We start from the raw sequence: 24,621 nt of genomic DNA on the forward strand, positions 1-24,621 counted from the left end.
AAAACTGCAGAGTTCTTAAAACAAAATTTGTCAATTCGTTGGTGCCCATCGTTCTAAAAGAGCAGTGACAAAACAGTGCCAAAATGGTTTTATTGAAGATAAGTTTTTTTATTTCTGAGCTCTGTATGAGAATAGCTTTTCTTAACTGCACAGTAATGGATAACATTGATAGCAGGTAAGCAAGTTATATATATATATTTCAACAAAGTTCTATCAAATACTCAGTGACACAGTGGCACAGTGGTTCATATTGCCGCCTTGCAGCACTGGGGTCAATTCCAGGATCCATCTGTGTGGAGTTTGCATGTTCTCCTTGCTTTCACAGGGATTCCCACAGGTGCTTCCTGGTACACTAGGTTAACTAGGTTACACTAGGTGGGCTTCTGCAAGCCGGCCCCGGTGTGAGTGTCCGTGTCTGTGCCTGTGTGTCCCCCCAGATGGACTGCTGGCTTTAGACAAGCGTCTACTGAGAGTAATGTGATGCAACACTCCTTACTGTTTTCATGAATTCACCAGCTTCAGCCCTGATCATCACGAAAACCCACCTAAAACAAAGAGAGAAGTGATTTATTAAGACTGGCAGAAGAGGATTTCTTACCATCTTTGTAAACAAATATGTGAAATGAAAATGGTAAAACAAAAACAGAATCCCACAATGATTTCATTTTATTAAGTTGGGCAAAAGTTTAGTTGAACAGCCTCCTTCAGGAAGCTCGCTTAGCTGATTTGTTAATGTGCTTAAAAGAGAGAGAAAATACATGTACCACAGTTATGTAAACTGCAGTTTCACAATAAGCTTGGCATTATGCAACTTTTTGGCTCAATTATGTTGTATTGTCTTGTTCTTCAAAAAGGCAAACACCAAAGTCAACGTGAGGGCACTGCAGTACATTTCAACAGTACAATCTTCCACCTCAGGCTTGTAAATAGCCTTATTCCTCTGCATGGATTGTAAAAGATGGTTTAAAAGGCTGCAGTGGGATTTTGCAGAGAATCCTGCTTGCGGGGAAAAACACTGAACAGACCTTCCTCTTAAAAAAAACTCAACATTCTTAACATTATTAAATAAGGCACTGTGCAATGGGAAAGTAATATGTGTATTTTCTGTATTTTTGTTGACCAATTTCTGTAGTTTTCATGGAATCACAACAGGTGGCTTCATCACATTCAGTATGCATATACTGTATACAGAACTCTAGGTGCACTGAAGTACATCAGTGGAGCAAACTGGAAAGGCTGTAGTTTGGGAAGCAATGAGTTTCGTCAGTGTTCGCAAGGAGGCACTAACGTTGCCAGGGTGGCCAGGGGGTGCACAAGGTACTCCTAAGATCTGCAGTCGAGCCTGCTGGAAGGTGTTCCCCATGGCCCCATCTCGGTCTGTATCAAATGACATTGCTCCATGGGGCAGTTTGCACCACAAAATCACCAGAATAGCACCCCTAATGTTCTAAAGACCCATGTGAGTGAGAAGAGGGAACTGTGTTCTTTATATACTATACATCCCTACGAAACACAAGCTATAAACTAGGTGAACTGGTTGGAATGTTTCCAACCATATTGTCGATTTCTGTAACTTATAGTTGAAAGAATCTTTTAAACAACAAAACATTCTGTAAGGTAAATTAAACCAGAGTAATATCCTCTTAGTGACTAAGGAAGCAGTAGGCCGGGGGGGAGGTGCAATTACTGCATAGTCAGAAGCAATTTCCTGCTAGACAATCATATGTACTATTAAGACAAGTTAATTTCCCTTAGAGGCAGTATATTCTTATGCCTTAAGGGACTGCAGCTTCTGAGACTTCAGGAAGGTCCAGTGTAAACCTAGATAAGGACTGCCATGCTCCAAAGTTATTGTAAAGGGATAGGTTTCAAATCTCACAAAGACAGAGAATTTCAAATATTAATTTGCAGAGTTCTTATTAACTCAACAGCCATGACAGCTCACAGATGGTTCCCCCTGGTGAAGGCTGTAATTATCACTTCAAATTAAAGTCAATGCAGTTTTCGATAAAAGCCTATGCACTTGCACAGTCAGCTAGTTGAGTCTGTTAGACCCCCTGCAAACACTCAATTAACTAATCGATAATTAATACTTGAGCACGGGTAGAAGTGGGGCTCCATGATGATCATATACATTTAAGGGGGTGGTTACAGTACAGAAGCGATGGAAGCATAAATTATATAAGCAAGTACGTAAATTAACATTGCAATGAGTGCTGAGCTCTCTAAATACAGAAAATAAATTCCAGTTAAGCAATCAAGCACTGTTGAAAAGCTTCAGCAAAGGATTAGGCACAATAATGTAGTTAATGCCTATATTCCCCATTGGGGCTGAACATTTCCAATGTCCTTAAGTGCCCTTCATCAGAAACAGAGTGATGTGCAGTTTTTTCCAATGCTAACTGACTGGCACCATCCATACTTCATAGTCTGTTATCTGCTGCTCCTGAGCATATTCCTTGCTGTCTCCTGGAGAACAGAAATTCGGCTGTTATTAAATCACCTAGAATTGCCTGGCATCTGATTGTGTGTCAGCCGCTCAAATTATACACCTCTGTCAACCCGCACACCTGGCTTCATTTTGGGGGAAATGGAATGCAGTATTAGAAAAGACAAGTGACATGGTTTATATTTTCCTTAAAAATGACTTTTTTGCTCATTTTAGGTAGAAATTTAAACCCCACAATAATATTCTGGGGAATGCTGCTCTATTTACAAGCATGAAGACATGCAAGCAATTTTCAGCACTACACGCAAAGAAGATCTTCTCACTAACTCTTCTCACATAGTCTTCATCAATCACTAAGCTCTGCACATGTCATGACACTAGATGCTCTCATCAACTCTTCACTCTGTCTTCTTTGATCTGAATTCAACCTGATTGACTCTGCAGCGTCCATTCATATGAACACAGTCAGGCTCTTGAGACTTCAATTAGATTATCTCCAAGCACCAGATACTTCCTAACAACCACTAACTCTTCTGCTCACTAGCTTTCCCAGCTGATCCAGTGTGGCCAGGGACATTTCTCTTTAATTCCAATCTCATCTCATCTTGAATTCCAATTCTCCCATCTGAATGCAGTTACCGACCAATAGATCTAAGTTCTCATTCATAGCTGTAGCCATGTTCTAACTTGACACTTGATTTTTAACACTTGATTTTCTATGCAAATATGTATGTACAGTATATTGTTATTGCTGCTGTTGTTTTGTTTTTTTTCTGTCTGTACACCAACACTGCTGCTGTAAAACAAACTGCCCCCTCGGGGATAATAAAGACTCTCTCTGTTACCAGTACTTGTGTTCCTGACACAGAAGCAGCCAGTCAGTTCTTTTCTCTCTCAATTCATATGCAGAGACCACCCTTCTGTCTGCTGATGGTAAGACCAGGGAGTACTCAGGACTCACCCCAGCCCCTTTCACCCCATCTCAGCTGCGGGGAGAGGGTACACCTCTCCCTGTCCCTGTCTCCCTGCGTTCCTCAGCAGCACACTTCAGCCCCATCAGGCGTGGCAAGCAAGCCACCATGAAGCCCACCTGTCCAGCAGCTGTGATACCCTTCAGTATACAGACTAAGCTGTATTTTCTCAAGGATCCCTAGCTTGTGGAGTCCACCTGCCTGGAAACCAGCCCAACTGTTAGCTGATGAGAGCTCCCCTCTCTCTTGTTCCTATCAGGAAGGAGAGGCTAGACAGAACCTGGACACAGTGTGAATCCCTTTTCCTCACAGCCGTCCTTATGAGCCTCTTAATTAACCCAGAGGAGTGGCTAATTCCACTCAGACCCTATCCAGACAGCTTCCTTCCCTCTCGTGGATTTCCACTTCCTCGAGTGCTAATCACTCAGTCAGACCAGCTGTGGCTCAATTTGTAGTTTTTTCTTCTAATTAACAGGAGGCCTCCACTGGGCCTGAGATTTAAGCCAAGATGGTGGCCTCACACTACCTCACGCAACCCCATTAGGAAAACGGCTGGTCTAATGCACACTACTGGTACTCCTTCTACTCCAGTGTCCTTGAATGCCATCTCAGGAGCTTTCTGCTTGGGGTATGGCAGGCTCACAAATTGTTTGTGATCTAAAGACCCGACTGACAGACAGGAACTGGGGTCCCTGTTAGAACAGCAACAAGACTGAAACACACATAGTCAGAGACCCTTTGGCATGTCTATTCCAGCTGTGTCTTGAACAATTCCAAGGAATCACATTAAACAACATGTTTGTGTAGATTAGATTGTTCCACATACTGTACCTGCAGCCCTTTGAGTGTTGAAATGCCCACGTTTTCTAATTTATATTTTCTACTTAAGCTACAGTAGGAACTTGTTTCTACACTGATCTTGATGTTTTCTGTTCACCTGTTTTTATCTTTTTGTGAATCTGTATGGATCAAGGCCCTGAGAGATCTCCTCTATTCAAGAATAAAAAGATGTGGTTCCTTCAGCCTGTGTGCATATACTGTACCATTACCTTCTTCGACACCTGAAGAAGGCTCCACGGCCGAAACATTGTGTTTTCTTTCTTCTTTTTATCAGCATGGAATAAACCTATTACATATACCATTACCACGACACATATGAGTAAGAAAAGGCTGCCTGGTGTCACAGTTCCACCGACATGAAGATTAGGCATTACATTAACAATCCTAGGCTGAAATCTATTCAATTTCATCCCTTGACTTTGATGATTCAGAAATATCTGTGACTGGGTTTGTTAAACAATAAGAGGACCTGGTCGGGCCAGAAAGACCGAAAGGATACCCATCAATCAGAAAAGGGCAAGCAACTGGATCAGACTTGCTAAATCCAATGTAAAGGAGTGGATTAAATGGGAAATTGGACATGCTTTATTAAATACTGCAATAAAAGAATGAGTTATTTACTGAATACATTGAAATGAAAAGCTCAAAGCATGATTGCAGAACTTCTCTGGTTCACTATGTGAAACAATTTACAAAGTTCTTTTGCAAAAATGCATTCACAATTTGTGCAGCATGCTAGATTGAACTAAATTCACAATAAAGCAGAAAGCAGAGATGAAATTAATTGATTTCATATGGAAATAGACTGAGCATCATCTCCAAACAATGGATAGGTACTCAGCTGAAAGTGAATGCTACTATTCAAATCACATACAGTAACTGCAACACAGGATATAAGGCTTTTATCAGTAAAGCACTGTGTAACTATTCATTTACAGCATGTAAAAAGAAAAAAGGGAAAGCTTTTAAGAAATGTAATAATTCTAAAAATATAAAACATAAAACAACTGTGATCAATTCATGTATTTCTTTTTAATCCGCAAGGACATCTGCTAGTAAACCATTTGTGCTGGTGTATGTACACATCTATATAAATAAATACACATCACAATGGCAGAGAAGGAGAGAAAAAAGAAATGTCTGTGACAGGAAAAACGATTGAGTTGTATTTAATGCTGCTGCCGTCCTTGAGAAAAAAATCTGACAATAGAAAGTCAGTCAGAACATCCCCACACTGCGAGGACTCCAAATGGAGACAGACAATGCGGTCCATGAATTGGAGATGGGATGCTGACAGCTGCTGAGGAGTCGGCAGAAAAGAAGGAAACTTTCATAGCCTTGCAACACCGCAGAGGGTAGCGATCGCTTGGTGTGTTCCTGTCAGACCTTGGGAAGTTTGAGAAGACAGGATAGCTCTTCAGCGGCACGACCCAAGATCCTTGGAAAGTTTCTACAACACAAAGACTCAAAACGTGCTCTTCCGGTGTGATTTCATACGAGGGACACCCCCTTCCTCAGTCTTTCTGTCCTTTCTCTACTTTCTTCTCAGGCCACCTCTTTATATAAAAAAGCCTAGAAATACATCCATCCCTGTGCATTGATGCAGCACAACCAGAGGCTTATTCGCGATTCTGCAGAACTCTATTGCTAAGCCATCTCATGACATGTAGACATGTTGTATGAGCCGCGCCTTGTGGCAGTGGGATGAAGGGTCTGACCCCCATAAACACCTACAGTACCTTTGAGCTTATCTTTTGTCATTAGGAAACAAGATCTTTTAAAGCTGTGGCATACACAGCCACAGCAGTACTCTCTGTTTATTCTCCAGGTGCAGGAGGCTCTCCAAAACCACCAAAGATCAAACATCGGAGTTGAAGATGAGCCCCAGGAATGCATCTGTGTCTTTCCTTCCTACCTGAACAGCCCTGGATTAATACTTTAAGGAGAGAGAGCTGAAGTCTTCAATCCTCTCTGCAAGCACCTACAGTACTCACACCTCTACATTCTGCAGAGAGAAATGAAGGTGAACTTTTTAGTCCCATAACCCAGAATCAGCTTGAGACAGGTTGGGGTTTACAAAAAATGCACTTCAAATGGAGAGTTAACTGCAGCAAAAACTCAAATGTTCCTCTTTAAAACCTTTTTTAAAGGTTGCGTGTAAACCTTTGCAAAACGGTTGCATGTAAAAACTTTTAAAAAACTAGACAGGTAGCTTTTAAAAGTTTCCTTTTGTGTGGCCCTATGGGATATGTTTTCATGATATTTAATATGAGCTAAAGTCCTCAGAAACAACTGTTTATCAGTTTTGTTGTTGTTACATAACAGAGTATCAATACAGAATTTTAACTTCTGAATTGAAGTGCAGCAGCACTCAATATTTTCAAAGCAAGTATTTAAAGCACAGCTGTGAGCATGGAACAGACCAGCAGGATCAATACCTTTTTGGCAAGATTTGTGCTGCAATAGGAGTGAAAAAGTGATCTAGATCTAAGTAACAGAATTGTTAAACCTTTACCATAGCAAGTGCGCACTTACTTAAACTAATTACAGCCCTTTTTCATCAGCACACATTCTTCCGATCCCTTGTTCCCAGGAACATCAAGTACACCTGATCCAGAGCCTTATCTTTAATCTTTAACAGGGGGAAAACTGGTAGCTATTCATCACAATGCCGGGATAATGAACATGTTTTTATGTTTTAGGGTCTGTGATCTTCAAACTAAGATTCTCTTTTTTGTTCGTCAAGTATTCATCTTCACTACTCAACTAAGAGCTAGTTAATTAAATTTTCTCCCCTTTGCTCTGTCATTTGCTGTTCAGTTCACATTACGTGCAATCTATCACCAGAGCTGAAGAGAAGTCACGAGACTTGATGCTGTGCCCCTCTGGGAAATGGCCACAGCTGACACTTTTAATATGAGGTTTTACTGATGCCTCTTAGTATTGCAAAGGCACACTCTCAAACTTCTTCAAATCTTCATGTGAAATTAAATCAAGGAAACAAGGAGCCTCAGATCTAAAAAACTCACCATGACAACTACAGAAGAGAAGCAGTTTTTTCCTTCTCTAGCCTGAAATAAAGTTGCCTTTGATGAAACACTTCTGTTAAAATAACTGATTTTACCACTAATGTGGAGAGACATTTCATGGCCTCCTGGAATGGCCTATTGATTTACTACTCACTGATAATACATATTGATTTAATTCTCTCTGAGATATAGGGCTACAAAAAGTGGTCCCCTTGAGGACTTTATCTTACATGTTGTCACCAACTGTTTCTGACACGTAAAAATGTACACACACATCCACACAGGCACAAGCCACAGGACTTGTACAGTATAAGTACACACACAAGACGGAAATTAGAGCTAGCTGCAGTACAGAATCACTAAAACACTGAACTCTCAGGAGGAAAAAGGCCCAGAGGTTTTGCACCCAAGGGAACTGAAAGCTCAAATTACTGTCAAGTAGACCTGGGTTTCCAAAACGAAAGGCTGTCATTTCTTGTTATCGCCTATCGAGCGTCTCGTAGCAAAATGGTATGCATCCCCCCTTAAAAAGAGAGTTTCAAATCTGACCTGCTGTCACCTCTGCGCTCTGATCTCTCACTTCACCCAGAGGTGTCTTTTCATTATTGGTTTTCTAATAAGGCTTAAGCCTCAAGGTGTTTATAGCAACAGCTGTACAGGAAAAGTCAGACAAAAACAATTCTGAATGCAGAAAACGTTTAAGAGGCCACTTATAAAGCAAGTTACAACATCTAAACTCAATATTCTTCACCTTTTCTGGCTTGTTCCATTTTGCTACAATGCCCACTGCTCTCACAGACTCACTCCTCTCACTCAGCTCACAACCTGCACAAACTACAGCAGGTCCTGCCAGTCTATGAGGAGGTAGTAATGCCTGTCCAAGATGTACAGTAAAACTAATATTTCATGTAGAATCAGAAACCAAAACACAAAAATAACCATGACCTGAAGTCCACAAGCTGTGTATCAGAGATAGAGCAATCTTCAATTTCTGTAAAATAAATTAAATTTGTTTTTCTGGTTGGAATGTATTCTGTTTTTTATCTACTTTTTAATAAGTTGGAGGCAAACATTGTGATCTGAAATAAAGCACGCCAATGTTTGAGGCTTTGAAATGGATTTTGTAACATGTTTTGTTTGGCACTAACTTATATACAGGTAGGTGTTGTCTGTCTGAGATATACTCTATGATTACTGCAGCACTGTGTACCAAACACTGTCAAGGCTGTCAAATCTGGCAAACAATGTAATTGTAAAATGAGGTGAAAAGATGTTAAGAATCGTACAGCGTATCACACGCTTGCACCGCCACGTGTTCCAGAAGTGGAGTTTATCTGCTGCAGTCTGCCATGAAATACTGCTCAAAATACTTTTTTCCCTCTTGGTTCAAGTCAGCAAAGGCCAAGTCATGCATCACGCAGCTCTTCGGAGAAAGGTACGTCTCTCTGGGCGCGGTGAGGACACGCTCCGAAAACACATTCATCACCTGCGCAGTTCAAGCTGAGCTCCTCGCAGGCCCGGAGCACGAGGTTCACGGTGTGTTCATTACTCAACACTGCCAAAAGACAGAGAACAAGCGGCGAAGGAAAAAAGAAACATCCCTTCCACGTGTGGAATTCAGTTGTCTTAGTCATGAAGTGAGATTATCTGCGGACCAGCTACTGTGCTCTCAAGATGATGTGTATTTAAGTGCACCATTTTAGACCATTAAGCACTGAGGAGCCGTATTTCATTTCAATGCTTTCCAGACTGCACTGGAGTTAATTAATGTCTCTTCAGTTAAGACCAGGAGGAACATTCAGGGCATGAAATCAGGGCCCCCTATATTTTAAGACTCACCAGGCATGTGTTTTTGAAGTCGTGGCACAGGTCTACAAGCCCTGAGACACACAGGAGTGAATAAGGCAGGGTGGGAAAACTCTGACCCGCCTGACAAGCATCATAGCTCCGATTCAGGATGAGGCACGTTTCCACAACCCTGCAAGCACCCAGCGGGGAGCCCTGGCTGCTCAATCCCAGTCTTCCCCCTGTGGGGCTCGGTCACTTGTGTGTTCCCGCTTGGGGAGTCCTGGTCACGGCAGGTTAGTGACATGACCCAGGCCTGAACCCGTAACGCCACACCTGGAAGATTGATCCTTCACCTTTACTGGCTGAGCCACCGGAAATATATATCTTTTTTATTTTAAAACAGCATCTGGGCAATTTGAATAAACATTTGCCTTCGCTCTTAACCTATGAACTGTATGTTTAAATGTATAAAAGTAGGCTCAGTACATACTGTAAATAGTAAAACGTATATATGCATGGTACCACATAATGAGATACGTGGCAAAAGCAAGAATATCAGTGTAAAGTTGTTATTTAAGGGATGATTTGACTTCTTTTCTTATTGGAATCCTAATAAATTTTCTAAATGCTTTCATCAAAGATTTTTAAATTGTTGCCTCCAGTGTTCCGTGTGATCTGCACTGAACTGACACTAATTGGCTCCAAAGAGATGAGCAGAACCAGTGAGATATCAATGCACGGGGCTCTTTGGTGGCATATTGGGTTAAAATGCAGTATTTAAAACAGTGGTTTGAATAATAAATGCAGGTCTGAAAAAATCTGAATATATGTAACCATTTTCACCACAGACTTGGAATCCCATAGCTCCCCACAACACCTCCTCATCTGCTGTACGAGTCAACCTTCAAGGCGCTTGCTGGAGGGGTTCTTGCCGGCTCAGTTGCTCATCCTGGCAGAGGACTCCCTGCGAGCTATAAATATATAGTTACTGTGCACTTGTCAGAGAAGCACCATCCTTTTTTTCAGGCTACTGTATGTCACTGTCAGATAACGTAAGGAAATCAGACGTTTTGATGAATGAAAGGATGGGCTTTACTTATAGGCCAGTGCAGCTCATCAATATATAAATGATTAAATAAGGAGACCTTTGCTTAGTACAACTTAGGGCGTAGTGGTGGCTCTGTGGCTCAGGCTCTGCACCTGTGGCTGGAAGGTTGCCCGTTCAAATCCTGCAGCCAGCAAAGGAATCCTACTCCGTTGGGCCCCTGAGCAAGGCCCTTAACCCCAACTGCTCCAGGGGCGTTGTAAAATAGCTGACCCTGCGCTCTGACCCCCAGCTCCTCTCCCTGTCTGTGTGTCTCATGGAGAGCAAGCTGGGGTATGTGAAAAGATGAATTCCTAATGCAAGAAATTTATGGCCAATAAAGTGATGATATGTTAACCTGGGCCCAGGTTTCCTGCTTGCCTGTGAAATTCTCAGTAAGAAAGGACATTCTCCTCTCTGGTAAACGCACGCAGCAAGATGACATGTAGTTACACTTTGGAGAACACTGTTGTTTTAATGAACTCTGGGAGGCGAGGAATTACTAAGACCTTGATTATTTAATTATTTAAGGCAACTTATTTAGACTCTGGCTAGGAAAGGAAGTCAATGAGGCAAGCTAAGTGCACTTACGAAAGAAAATCCAGTGGTCTCCAGCTGACCTGTTTCTGTGTCGACGCGGTGTAAGGGTGCAATCTTGAATAATAGGACCGCCCCAGCAGAAATGAGCCGTATGGCCACAGTATTCGCAGTATTTTGTTTATCACTTCTTAGGGAATAGCTTTTGGTGAGTGGGAAAATTCTATATGCCGTTTGTACAAATGATTTTCTTCCACGGCCTTCCTGGAATTAACGCAGAATTTTAAAAGGCTCAAATATAATAACTGATCTCTTGAGTAGAACTGTGTGGATGCTCGATAATCATAAACTGTTAATTACAAAACAAGAAAAAAAGGATTTCCATAAGGCTCCCAGAATATTTTTACAGTTATTAACCTGCAGTAAATTATTAGGTGAAAATCATCTTTTTAAATTGCTCATTTTATGCTGTAATTTTCAAAGATTAAAACCCCATTTTAATAAATTGAACATTCCCTAAACTTATTCACATATTGATTCATTTTATACTTGGCAGGAGCGCATCTGAAGAAATTAAATTAGAAAAAAAGAATAAGCACTTAGGAAACATAAATAATAAATGCGCTGTAACAAATTAGCTAAATGAAACTGAGAACACAACCACCAATCATGAGATTCTGTGGTAATTGCCTGCAACAAACTGTAGCACATGTTTGAATGCTGGCTGAATGCACATACAGCTGTATTGTTTTTGCTGTACAAAATAATAATATAATAATAATTTAATAATAATAAGTGCCTTTCCAAAACCCAAGGACACTTAAAACTACAATAAAAAAGTAAATGAAAAATATTAACAAAAGCACAGACTATAAACCTTTATATACTGTAGATATATAATGTAGACCCTGGTAAACAGGGTGAGTTTTGAGTTTGGATTTAAAGAGAGACAAGGAATTTGTCCAGCCTCAACTGAATGGAGCCTACTGAATAGAGTGTAAACACAGAGGAGTTCAGAGATTATCTCTCATTATACTACATATCACTGACACATCTCTTTCTGTACTCTATCTGAACTTTGGGTTAGGCAATTTCCACCTTCAAGCTACTGTACAGTGGGACTTACTATGGTTTCTATAGAGTTAAGAGAACAAACGGCAGAGGACTCCTGCCCTGGATCGGAGGTAGAGTCCATCTCAAGAATCATCCCAATAACTGGTCCCCATTCCTACTGGGTGGACTGGGGTAATGTGCCTCCCTCAAGGACACAACAGCAGTGCGCACACTGGGGACTGGACTCCCCAACCCACCAGTCAGGAGTCCCAAAGTGGACCCACTACACTACGCTGCCCCTATGATGAGTCATAAATATGTCCAATAAAGAAAACAAAGCCCCCATCATCTCATACTGATCCAGCAGTTTGCACTGCTTTTGACCGGCAAAGAAGTTGTAACAAATGAGATCGTCATTGAAAACACCACTGATATTCTCCTTTGATCTAAAACCTGGCTCAAGACCAGGTGGATTTCACACCCCTCTTCCTAAGAAGGGATCTTTCCACTTCCTAAAAAGAACAGATTCACTCTACATCTGTTTTATAGCCAAGCCAATAAACAGAGCAATCTTTTTAGAACTAACCCCTCTGCTCTAAGTAGTGATGGCATTCCCAAAGCTAAGCTTTACAGTGTTTTGGGAGTTTCTCTCCACTTTGTCCCAAACCTGTGCTGGGAAGGGCTCTACAACAAATAAAAACGGATTGATTCCGCATGGTTCTGTAAGTCTCGATTAACAATCACCCAAATGCACTGCAAACTGCCAGCTGTATCATGACAAGCCCCCCACCATAAAGCTGTTCTCTCTTTTACTTCAGAGCCACCCATCACATGCTGAATTTAAATCACCCTTCTTCTGGCTTGGTCTCAGAAGCCCACAGCTTTCCTGCAGCATACAGTATGTGTGTGTGTGCGCAGGTGTACGTGTGTGTGTATTACAGTGCTTTGGAGCAGTGCCATAGCATGTCTCAGCACGGGGACAGCACCCTCAATGAGACAGCTCTGACAGAGGCCCCGGGGTTCCCCAGCTGATGACTCCTGTGACCCCAATGCTGCCTCTTGGAGTAGGCATGAAATTCCATTAGTATGAGCCAGAGCCCAGGACTCCTCACAAAGCTAATCAGATATATTGTGACACAGAGGCCTGTGCTGCAGGCTGTAACTAATAGAACATTGACACGGGACCACAGAGGAGTGACGAACTTAACACAAACTGCATGACTGAAACATTCACATAATATAGCGGTTTGAGGTTCTTGACTGTCATCACAAGATACTGTATACACAACACGTGAACAAAAAACATCGCACGGCAGCAGCACATGAGGAAATAATTCGAAGAGAACTGGGTGCAGAAAGAAAATGAGTACATTAATAAAGCCACATAAGATAAATCCGCTTAAAACAATAGATGGATGAATGAATGATTCTCGGAGGGATAGATGGACAGACAAACCTGAGAAAATCTTTACTGGGATGGAACAGACAGGCCTTCTGCTTTAGGCAACGTTTCAAATCTGCTTTTTTCTGTGCTTCTCATAAATTGAAAACACTGCAACCCAGTGCCTTCTGGCAGCCAGTAAACCTGTCATTTACACTCCTTAATTGAAAAGTTGCCTAATTAAAGGTGACATTTATGAAATACCTTTCTGCAGGGACATAGCACCAGTGTCGCTATCTAATAATCTCACCACAATAAAACTGATGAACGCACTGACTGCAGTGCTTTATATTTAAACCTGCCTAATGGCACACTAAAAAATGAAGTGTTTGCTGTTCCCATCATTAATGTCATTAACTTTAGAAAAAGGACACAGCCCTTGGCTCTTTAGTCTTTGCAGCACATCTCATTTTTTCTTAGGCACTCTGTGGAAAGAAAAAAAAACATTTTCTCAATTTTAAGAAAAAGAGTACAGTAGCATGAAATCAGCATGATTCAGCATGAGAGACTCTGAACACAGAGAGAGGGTGACCTGTCCTGCCTCACAGAGGGAGGAGGGTATCGCAAGACCAGAGGTCCTGGGAGGAGGATGCTATTTTTTTCTTTTTTGAGATGCTTAGGTCTGTTAATGTGTTTATGTGAAAAAAACTTTTATGTTGTTTTTGTAAAAAAAAAGAAATAAATAAAAAAGAAGAAAAAAGACACCAAAAAAATGAATTCAATTTTTCACATTTACTGTGGTCGTCCACATTATCAGTGCTGCAGTGAGGAGAAATGTCCTTTCTCGCCTGGATGAGAGTAAGAAGTCGTGAGGTTGTTAAACACTTGTCTTAAGAGCAGCAGAGCCTACACCTCATGAGTCATTATATTTATAAATAACTACTAGGATTGCAAGACACTTGCTCACTAGAAGCCAAAATAAACTAATTGTTTTACAGAGCTGCACAAACAACCTATGCGAGCAAACTGGTTTCACGGCGGATTAATGTAGATGTGTTTCTGGGTTGTAGTGAAGATTACAATGTGGGAAACAGCAAAGACACCAAGCATTAATGCAGGATTGCGACTTAAGCCTTTAAGTAAGAAAAGCAGCTCCAGGTAAGGTGGAAACGGGCGCGGTGCACACACAGAACGGGGCCGTTGCTCGGAGCTGAAAGTTGGGGAGAGAGCGAGAGGTGGCGTCAGCCTCTGTGGCGCTGTGCTGCGGTCATGACTGCACTCCCTGGGCAGTTCAGGAGGATAATTAGCTGTTAAGGCATAACGATCCCTGCTAGGAGAGCCCAGGAATCCCTGGCCACCTACAGTGGCTGGCAGAGGACATCCAAAAGAAAAGACGGACACTGTTTACATTGTTAGTTTTTGTTTCTCTCATTTGCATTTTAGACAGCAGTGTGGTAAAAATCCTTCTACCAAGTCTTACTCTTAATGGAAACCATGATATTGTCTTGTCACACTTCTTGGCCAGATGCATGATGATAGTCTTCTTTTGCGTTCTGCTGAATGTATTACAAAATAATAAGGGGATGGGATAAGTGAAGTACTTTTTGCAATGCGTGACATCATTCTACTGCTTTCCTACTACTGAACTGTACTCAACTGAAAATGCCTCTTGTTGTGGACCTTTTGCTTTGATGTCTTGCACGCAGGCACTCAAATCACAATGCAGTTCGCTGGAAAGCTGGATTTAAAAAAAAATTATCACTAACACTCCCAGAGTAGAGTCTTCCTGTTCTAGTAATTGACTGCCATATCTTAACAAGACCGTATCCATCTCGTATTGTACTGTATGTTAACGTCACGCCAGGGTCAAACAAAAGCTTGTATGTGGAAGGAGGTGCCTTAACCATCTTAAGTACAAAAGATTCCTGCTGTAGAATTTGTTATTCTAAATGCACTCAATTGATCAGATGTATGGACAGGTTCAAGAATCATTACTCTTAATACAGTGGTCTACCACTGTATGCTGTACAGTATATAACAGTATGGGGTGCATTACAGTGCGGTGCAAGATGAGTCTTATGTCCAGAACTTGTACAGTATGCAACACCATGAGATGATCCTCTCACAAATTAGTCCCACTCACGAGCTTAGTCCTTCTCTACTACAGCATAAAACAAGTATGTTTATATGCCACCTTCAAGTCAAGAAGGTATTCAAACTCTTAGCCTTCTTCTATTTAACAATTAACAATTTAACTTTAATATGAACATCAAAATAAATAATGCATTGCATGCTGTTCCAGATAATGTTAATGAGATAGAGCTGGAAAGGAATTTTTTGCCTCTTTGCTGGCTTTAATACTTGACCAAAGATCAGGGTTCAGACTCTGTCTCGATACACTGGAACTGGGAATCAAGCATACATAGGTAGCCAGGGAATTTTTGAAGTGCAATGATTAACATGCTTATATGTTTTGATAATACGTTTGGATGCAGTTCACAGAATTTGGAGTTACATAAAAAAAGCACAGCAGATGGAAACTCTTCATTCTGGGTAATAGCACAAACCACTTGGGAAAAAGCACAGAGACTGTACTGGCTCCCAGTATCTTGCAAAAGAGAAAGGTTTTAAATGATTGATAAATTTATTTGTCCAGTACCATGTCCATAATACCCTTAATTCTTTGTCTTTTAACAGTGACACAATAATGAGCACAGGTATTTAAATCCTGTACAAGGCACTGTTTACAATATAAAAGTAAAGCCAATGGCCTCCAAAAATTAATATTAATACTGTATCTCTGTGTTGGCTATCTGTTGTACAGTTTGTACAGATGAGAAACTATCTACAAGACATCGAATTTCCTGGGCAGGAAAGTGACCATTTTGTACCAAGAGACATACAGTATGCTACATGGATAACTTGAACACTTTTGTTCCACCTGTTTTTTTTTTTTGCTTAGCACAGCTCCATGATCCAGAGTTTGATTCCGAGCTTCAGTGCTGGCCTGTGTGGAACTGGCACATCCCTGTTCGTGGGGATACTTACTGAGCGACCAGGTGTACTCCCAGCTCCCAGAGACGTTACTCTAAACTGACCCCCAGGGCTTGATCCCAGGAGGAAGTAGCAGGTCTCCCTATCCCATTGGCTGTTTGTGAGCTGAGAGGCTTTGCTGCATCTTTCTGGCTTATGACTGGCTCTGGTTGTGGGACAAGGCATACACAGTATTCCACATGCGATAATTAAAAGAATTACACCATCTCTGAAGGGCCAAAGTGACAAAAGCACAGTCATAACAACTGCCAGATTCATAATGACATCGGATTGAAGTCAGATTGTGGATGGCACAAAACAGCTCCGCTCCAGTGAGAAAAAACACACTGCAGAGAGAGGGAGAGCCCTTTACGACTCCAACAAACACACACACAGGCTGATTAAAGCAATCAAATTTGATTAAATAAAAATAAAATAAAAACGGGAATCTCTAATTAAGAATCAGCACATGACTTTACTGATAGCGTGAATTGTCACTATCAATGACCAAGATAACTTGACTCAAGCAGGCGTGACTCATACAGCACAAAATGAAACATTTGTTCTGCATTGCCATGACAAATCCCATTTTTACCGAGGGCTAGATTGTCATGTACAATTGCTTATAAAAGTGGTTACTGTTATATTCATTTTAACTTTATTGAATACCCCTATTTTTAGGAGGAGAAATGTAATCACCACAAGGTGATGAATGGGGAAACACAATTAATTGAAAGACTGAAAGCTCACTGATGACTGATTGAATTACATGTCCCTCTGTGATGTGATCTCAGTCTCATCTGGTTTTCTTGTTACTCTCCTGAGGTCTGATGGGATATGAAGTTCTTAATTAGATTTTTCAATATATGGGTTTGCTAAACCTTGAAAGAGGTTCCCCTTGAAACTCAACAGTGTACAGCTGACTTTTTAGCTGTGAATTCCTAGCACCACGTCCAACACAATCCTGATTTCAAGTTTGGATGTAACACACATTCAAGTACTAACCAGGCCCAGGACAAGATTCTGCAATGTCTCCGTGGGTTCAACCATAGGAGGTACACAATGCCCAAAAACTCACTCACTTCTTGCTGGCACAAGCACCCTGCGTTTGTAACGGATTCAGATGCTTGTCTACCATTGCACTATGAAAGGAAGTGCTCCCCACTGTACAATGGCTGTTTCTTCAGTCCAATTGTTTCCTTGTCCCGGAGACAGCAGAGAAGCTACAGGGAGTTTGGTTCATTCTAGTCAGGGGACTGCACAACAGATACAAAGACTACAATATCTTACTGGTGTTAAACAGCTGGAAACGTGGGTACTGTGAGAATGAAATTGATAAAAAGCCCCTTTGCTGAACACCCCCCTGGGGAATGGTATGCTACTGTTCAAGTGTATTAGAGCTCTAGATTTCCCTCTATGCACAGCACAGCCAGTGGTGCTTGCTTATCATGTCTTACTGCTCCCTGCGTGGACTCTCTGCTTTTTCATGACATCGATTTGGACTTAACTTTCTGTGGCAATAGCTTCTCCTGGTGCAAAGATGGACTGCTTCTGTTTTTATCTTTGAGGCACAAAGATTATTAACGCTTTCTTACGTTTTTTTTTACTTAAATAAAGGTGCACTACTGGTCAAAATTTGAGAACCCATCATCCATCAAAACACGTTCTCCTAACCTTATCTGCTGGAATGCAAACATGAGGAGTCACATGTCTGATTCAGGGGAGCTCTGGCATGGATAAATCTGGGAAACACAGGGAACTGGGACTGAAAGATATTGGGGGTGGCTAAAGGCTGGTGTTTGCTCTGAAATAAACTTCATTCTTTTTAAGCGGGGCCAAGCCAGGAAAAGCAAAAGGTGGCGTCTCAGGAAGTATCTGCCAGTGGAGATGCTGAAGTTGAAGAGGCTGCTGCAGGACAGGCAACAGAGCTTTCGGGCTCAACATGTGAAGGAATAGTTGAGCCACAGATCAGCAGCTGACGGACAGATGTCAGTATGTCCCTGATATACTGTACCACTATTGACTCAAACCACGCACGAGGAATGGTATTACTAAGCAGGAGTTTTGATGACTTTGTCACTGAATACTCTTATATGTTATATGGGTAATTGAACCTGTATTTTAAATCACCAACTTTATATGACCTAAAACAGAACCATGAATGTGTTACTTTTGAGACATTAATGGAAATAATTAAATACCAATGTTAGTGCAGGAGGAACTAAAAAGGCCTCTTGTTGTGGACCTTTTGCTTTGATGTCTTGCACGCAGGCACTCACTGCACAATGCAGTTCCTGGAACACCGCTCGAACTTCCGGTTTGTACTGTACCTCACTGTCTCTTCCTCAATTACTTGTTAAATTGTTTGATAAATTGGGCTCCTATGCAATTTAATGCAGGGCTTCTCTGCAGGCCTCATGGAGCTGTGTGGGTAATTAAACCTGGAAACAAGTGTATTTTAAATCACCAACATTAAAAGTCCTAAAACAGAATCATAAATGTGTTACTTTTGAGATATGAATGGAATTAATTAAATACCAAAGACGTTACATACTGTATGTGCCAGACAATACAGTATTGATCGTTTCCTTGTCCTCTTAAGTCCTGTTTTGATGCCAGCATGTTCCTACACCCTCTTTTATTTGTGTTTCGTAAACAATGGTGTTCCTGATGTTTACAGAGGAAGGTTAATTGATTAACACCTATGATGAGTTGTTCGGCACTCCCAGAAAACCTAAAAACAAAATACAATTTGAGCTCCCCCACCACCCAGCCATTCAGACATCTCTCAGCACTCTCAGTCATGCAAATTATTCACATATTTAATTAAAGAGCAAGGTGTGGAATTTAATTAAATACTGCTGGTAAAATTCACACTCAATAGGAGAATTGGCAATTTAGATAATTACGATGTTTTTTTTGGGGGGGTGGCAACACAGGCTTTTGATAAACGATTTAGAAGCAAACGACAGGTTTGGATTTTTATGCAGGGATAAAAATACCCAGGCCGTTTTTGACAGGTGTTGCCTTTCCTTTCCTTTTCGTTCCACGACAGCACAATCAATACAAATGTAAAGTCGCTGTTCTTCAGCTCTAGCGTTGAAATGCCTCCAAGCTGGCAGGCCGCCATGAACCATCGTATATTCAGATCACAGCCGCTTTGCTTTGGATCCGCTGATGATAATCAGGGTTCATTGTCACACCGCTGTGCAGAGTCTGTCTCAGGTTATAAATACAAACCAACGCAATATGAAACAAACATGACCTCAAGGAGCTTTCTAAACAAATGTGACCTCAAGGTTGTACACCAACAAAGCAGATAATACAGAGACTAATACCAGGGATTAACAAAATGAGATTGGGAAGCAGAGAAGTACTTTCTAAAAAAAACATTCTGCAAACTAAAGTCCTGTTAATTAAATCTGACCTTTCCTCAGTTACTTTTGAAACATTTACTAGTACTCTACTGTTATCTTCTAGTTTAAGAGGCTATTATCCAATCGCACAGCTTCAGCCCTGCCCCCAGAACTTCTCAAGCACACGTGCCAGTCGTGCCCAGTTCTCGGGACGCTGAGCCCAACACAAAACCTGGCACTCTGGCACGGAGAAGTGCAGTGTGAAGCTCTCAGGGATTCCTCTGCAACAAGTCGAGCTCCTATGAATCAAAACTCGCTGAAACTGAAATTCACAGTTCTGTTTCCGAATGCCCACGTACAGTCAAACTACCCTTTATGGTCTCAGCCTTAATTAGCAGCATGTTTCTTCTTGCTAGAGTCAACATATTTTGAATAATTAAAGTAGAATAAGTAGAGCCTTATGCTCTTTACACGCAATAAGGCAATAGCTCCACATTCATGGTGATTAGAAAAGCTGTGAATTACTGTACTATCGAGCTTCAAACACTGTGAATTAGCATGGTCAAATGATCAATTTGTTATGCACTTCCTTCTGAACTGCAGTTTTTAAGGACCACAAACATACTGTACCCTACCAAAAAAAATATATATCTACATTTTGGTACCCTTTTCATCATGAGTGAGGTATTCTTTTACAGGCACAGCTGAAATGACTGCATTTTATTTGATAAATCAGACTCATCTTGTTGCGTTTCAATTTGCCCCTCTTGGAATTTCTATTTACATCCAAACCCATTCATCATCAAATCTCGCCTGGCTCCACAGTCTCCCACTGGTAAGAAACAACCACACAACGTTGTAATTGACAGAAGAGCAGGGAAACGGCCTCTTCCAGAGGTTAATGCAGTGGCACAACCAATGCAACTGAAGTTAAAACTCTTACCCAATGTGACAGCTTACATGTATTACATATTGATCTCTCATTTGAATTCAGCCTTACACAATAACAAAGGAAACAGGCGAAAGATCAATGGGCATGGATTTTTCCTTTTTTCACATTACTTTGGGGGTCTTTCTGTGGCATCTCATTACATTTCGGGTTTCAAGGTGACCAATTGTAAGAGACTGAAGCCTCAGACAGAATCTCAGTCAATACATCTGATCAAAATGAAGCGCACCAGTCACAGAGGGTCGCATACAGCAGGAGAGCCATGCCATTGTACCAGAAACCCCCACTGAGCCCAATTTCAGACTCATTCACCATCAGCGGCACTCAGAAAGCCATTAGTTCCAAAAGATCTTTAGTACTGCATCCGTTTTACACTCAGAAGGAGTTGTAACCCCTCCTGTCTCTCCCAACAAAAGCCCACACTACAAGAATGGAAATGATCGGCTGAGGAAGTAAACTCTGGCTCTGTATTTTCTTGTTTTGTACAGACTTCTGTGTCATCTGTGTCAAGATGCCCTTTCCTCTTAAAATACTGACTGCATTTGCCATTTCTCATTTCTGATGCTCAAAGGACACAAGCATGAAATAAGTACCGTAGATTTCAGAGATTAACAGTAATGTTTTATTTCCCATTGTTATCAAGATAAGTGTGTGTGTGTGTGTGTGTGTGTGTGTGTGTGAGTTTTTATGTTTTCCCTGAAAGAAAAACAGCTGAGTGGACTCTTTCATATCTCCACCATGCTACTGTCCCATACCAGCCTTTTCACAGTTCCCAACATCCACACCAACACCCTGTCCTGCAGGGCACTGAGACTGAGGTCCGAACTCAGGGACTCACACAATATCTATCTGCCCAAACACAGGCGCTTAGTGGTTTTGTAGTTTCACACATCCTAAACTAGAACTATGGCTGCCATGCCCCATATAAATCTGAAAATGTATTAATTTAACTCAGCTGACTTTCTGACCTCCAGATTTCTACAATCAGAACTTACACAGGTTATTTATCTTTGTTGAGGACCCTAATCTCTGCCCACAGTGCGAAGGGTGATGAGGTGCTTGTTAAAATCATCTAGGAGGCCGAACAATAAAGTGCCTGACCTGACCCGCGGAGTATCAGACTTCAGGCTGTTCTGCGATCGCCTTGAGCTCTGACCTCTGGATCAGACAGAAAACCATGGTGCTGTTTAAGTGACTCAGGAGGAGTCTTTGCAAATCACTCTGGAGAAATCAGTCAGAATTCAGAATAACTATTGTAAGTATACTGTAAGGATACTGCAATTCTTATAGTAATACAATCTAAATACAAAAATAAACTATATTTACATAGCTGTGCCAAAGCAAATAAAAGGTATTAATGTGGTTTCATGCACGTACTGTATGGGTAGAAACCCTAACAGCTTTATTATTATTATTATTTTTATTATTATTATTATTATTATTATAACTTTAATCAAGTCTCTTTTAAAGGAGACACAGGCATCACCACAGCATTGTGCTTTTCTGCAGTGTACGGCATTTTGCATACAGTATTACAAAATTATTTTAGGTTTTAAAGTTATAGATTATTTTACAATTCCAGATCCAGTTTGTGTGTGTTCCTGGCAGTGTGACAGAGGCTCCATTCTGCTTCAGCAGAGAAATGCACATTGAAGGATGAAATGCAAACAAAATCATTTGTTTCATATGAGACCATGCATACAGAGGCAACGAAACTGTGACCACCAACTGATTATGAAGCAAATACTATAGACAATCTGGGATGAAAGAAGAAAAAATAAATACCTGAAATATTTATATTCCCAGGAAACATGCACCAGGACAAGAGAAGCGGTAGTTTAGGTATGCCACTCTTAATAATTTATTAGACCTGGCTGGTTTTAGAGGTGAGCTACAGATACAGACGTTGGAAAAGCATTCATGTGCAAGGGCAGCAAACCCCCTACAGGAATTCTGAAACAGGCTACCCAGGCCCTCTAGTGGCAAGGCTTTTCAGTGCATTTCAGAGTTTCTGAAAAGGTGAAAGTAAAACACTCTTTTTCCACACTTTGTGCCATTCCACAGCACATTTCACACCGCCAGAAAGGTGGATGGCCAATGAAAGCATATGCTATAGCCTCTGTACACTTATAGCTATAAAGGAAATGTCGGCAGTGTTAATTCTTGGACGTTTTCTGTTGTGTTATCTCAGGGGTAGACAATCCAGGTCCTGGAAGGTAAGGTTGTGCTTACAGGATTTTTAGGTCTCTTTAAATCAGCAGCACCTGCAGAGCTGTGAGAAGTAGCTGAATTGGTCCCATTTAGTCAATAATGAGCTGTTAAGAGAAGAGAAGAAATCCTGCAGAAACACTGGCCCTCCTGGACCACGATCGCCTAATTAAACACAAGCATCCTCCTGTGACAGCATCCACCTACCGGAGACGGGACTCCAGTATTTGAATGCCAGATGGCACCTTAGCTAAGATGCCAAGCCCTGGTGTGTGTGTTTTCTCTGAGGTATGAGGTGGCTGTGGCACAACTCGTGCAGCAGCCTGTGGGCCTGGAGCTGTGACCGTGTGCATGCTTCCTAGCGAACAGTACGGCAGCCAGACAGGAGCCAAACGTGAGCTCAGGAGAATCTGCCAACGAGCGCTTTAGGTTCCTCCTCCTCACATGGGTGTATTTTCATTGGAGGTCACACAACTCTCCAACCCCGGGCCCTGGGCATGGAGGCTGCACTCAGCTACAGTATGCTCACAGTGACAGTTTCCATCCTTCCTTCTCTCTGGAAAGTAAAACGGGCTGGGCAAGCTTCTCAATTCACTTCCTCTTTCCACTTCCCAAACCCCTCTGCGCCTCGGCCCTGCATGAATATGTATAGGGCCGCCGCTGTCATCCATCTGAAATCTCTTTATCGCCGCCAGGTCTCAATTGCTCTGTCTTAGCTTGGTTTATTGCCACCCTGGCCCTAGTCACCAGGCTCTCTGTCTTTTGCAGATTCTCATCATCACCAACACAAGCAAAAGCGCTTCATCACAGCTATTCTCTGCTTGTGTTTCATCTTCTGTTACGAGACTGCATCACTCCTGGAATTATATGGTTTTTCAAGCCCAAAATTTGCATGTTTCAGAACAAATCTAAAACCACACTTTCAGCTCCTGCCTTTTATTTTATCCCCTGAGCAGCAAAAAGCCATAAAATGCAGGATGCTCAAGACATAAAGGCAACCACACATACTGTATTGGCACAAAACGTAGGATACTTAAGTAAACTGTACTTGTTTTTCAAAGGGACTGGGTTATAAGAGAATGTGTTGTAAAAAGAATACATATTTTGTAAATCCACACACACAAGAGCATGAGGACATACAGTAATATTTGCAAATGCGAGGCCGCTTGATATATTCAGCTTGTCTGGTTTTGATTCCAGGGCCTCGTCCTGCAATTTCTTGAGAGAGGATAGGGTATCAGCCCCTAGTGTCCTCTGGTTTGTGTTTCAATCTTGAACCTGAAGAAAGTCCACAGAAAATTTGAAATAGGATCCATAATTTCGATTTACTTCTTCCAGAGTCCAGATCATCCATTTAGAAACTACACCAGGGCTCCAGTCTTACTCCAGTGCAACAATATTGTTTTTGTGGATCAAAATCATTCTCAATATTCTATATGAGGTCTACAAGTATATTGAAACAACCTGAACATAGCATGCCTTGATTGATTATCTGAATTTTAATTGACCTGACATTCTGGTATGTTCTTTGACATTCTGACTTATTCTTACTTTATTTTTTTCCTGCAGTGTCTTTTTTATAGCTTAAAGCTTGGTGTTTTCCCTATAATACATTTACAGTTCATGCTTCTGCTACAGTACATGCAAGCTTTTTTTTAAATCTAAAAAAATCTCTTGGGAGGCTCTAAAAAATCTCCTGGGAGTTTGCTTAAATCAGAATGTTATAATCTGATATAATCACACTAATATCCCATAACTTTACGAAACATTTCTTGATCTTTCCATGTTTCATGCTATTAATAAGCATAGAGAAACAAGTTGTATTCTTCATCGTGAATGAAGATAACTCTAAAGCCCGTAATTGATGGAAAAAAGGCTGAGAAACACACAGTCTGTATCTGCCTCCTCCTTGCAGCAGCTCATTCAGCTTTAACAAGGCTTGG

The 24,621-nt window shown here is 41.3% G+C and overlaps 1 long non-coding RNA gene across 1 annotated transcript in view; it reads right to left on the reverse strand.

Annotated features, from left to right (window-relative positions):
- Positions 1 to 220: 220 nt before the first annotated feature.
- Positions 221 to 24,621, reverse strand: part of LOC107076651 (uncharacterized) — a 111,080-nt gene continuing 86,679 nt past the window's right edge. The window contains exon 5 of the long non-coding RNA XR_011184953.1: positions 221 to 545. This is a non-coding gene — a long non-coding RNA (uncharacterized lncRNA). The remainder of the gene's footprint in view (positions 546 to 24,621) is intronic.

Source organism: Lepisosteus oculatus, chromosome 3, assembly GCF_040954835.1.
Source record: "Lepisosteus oculatus isolate fLepOcu1 chromosome 3, fLepOcu1.hap2, whole genome shotgun sequence".
NCBI classification, from domain to species: domain Eukaryota; kingdom Metazoa; phylum Chordata; class Actinopteri; order Semionotiformes; family Lepisosteidae; genus Lepisosteus; species Lepisosteus oculatus.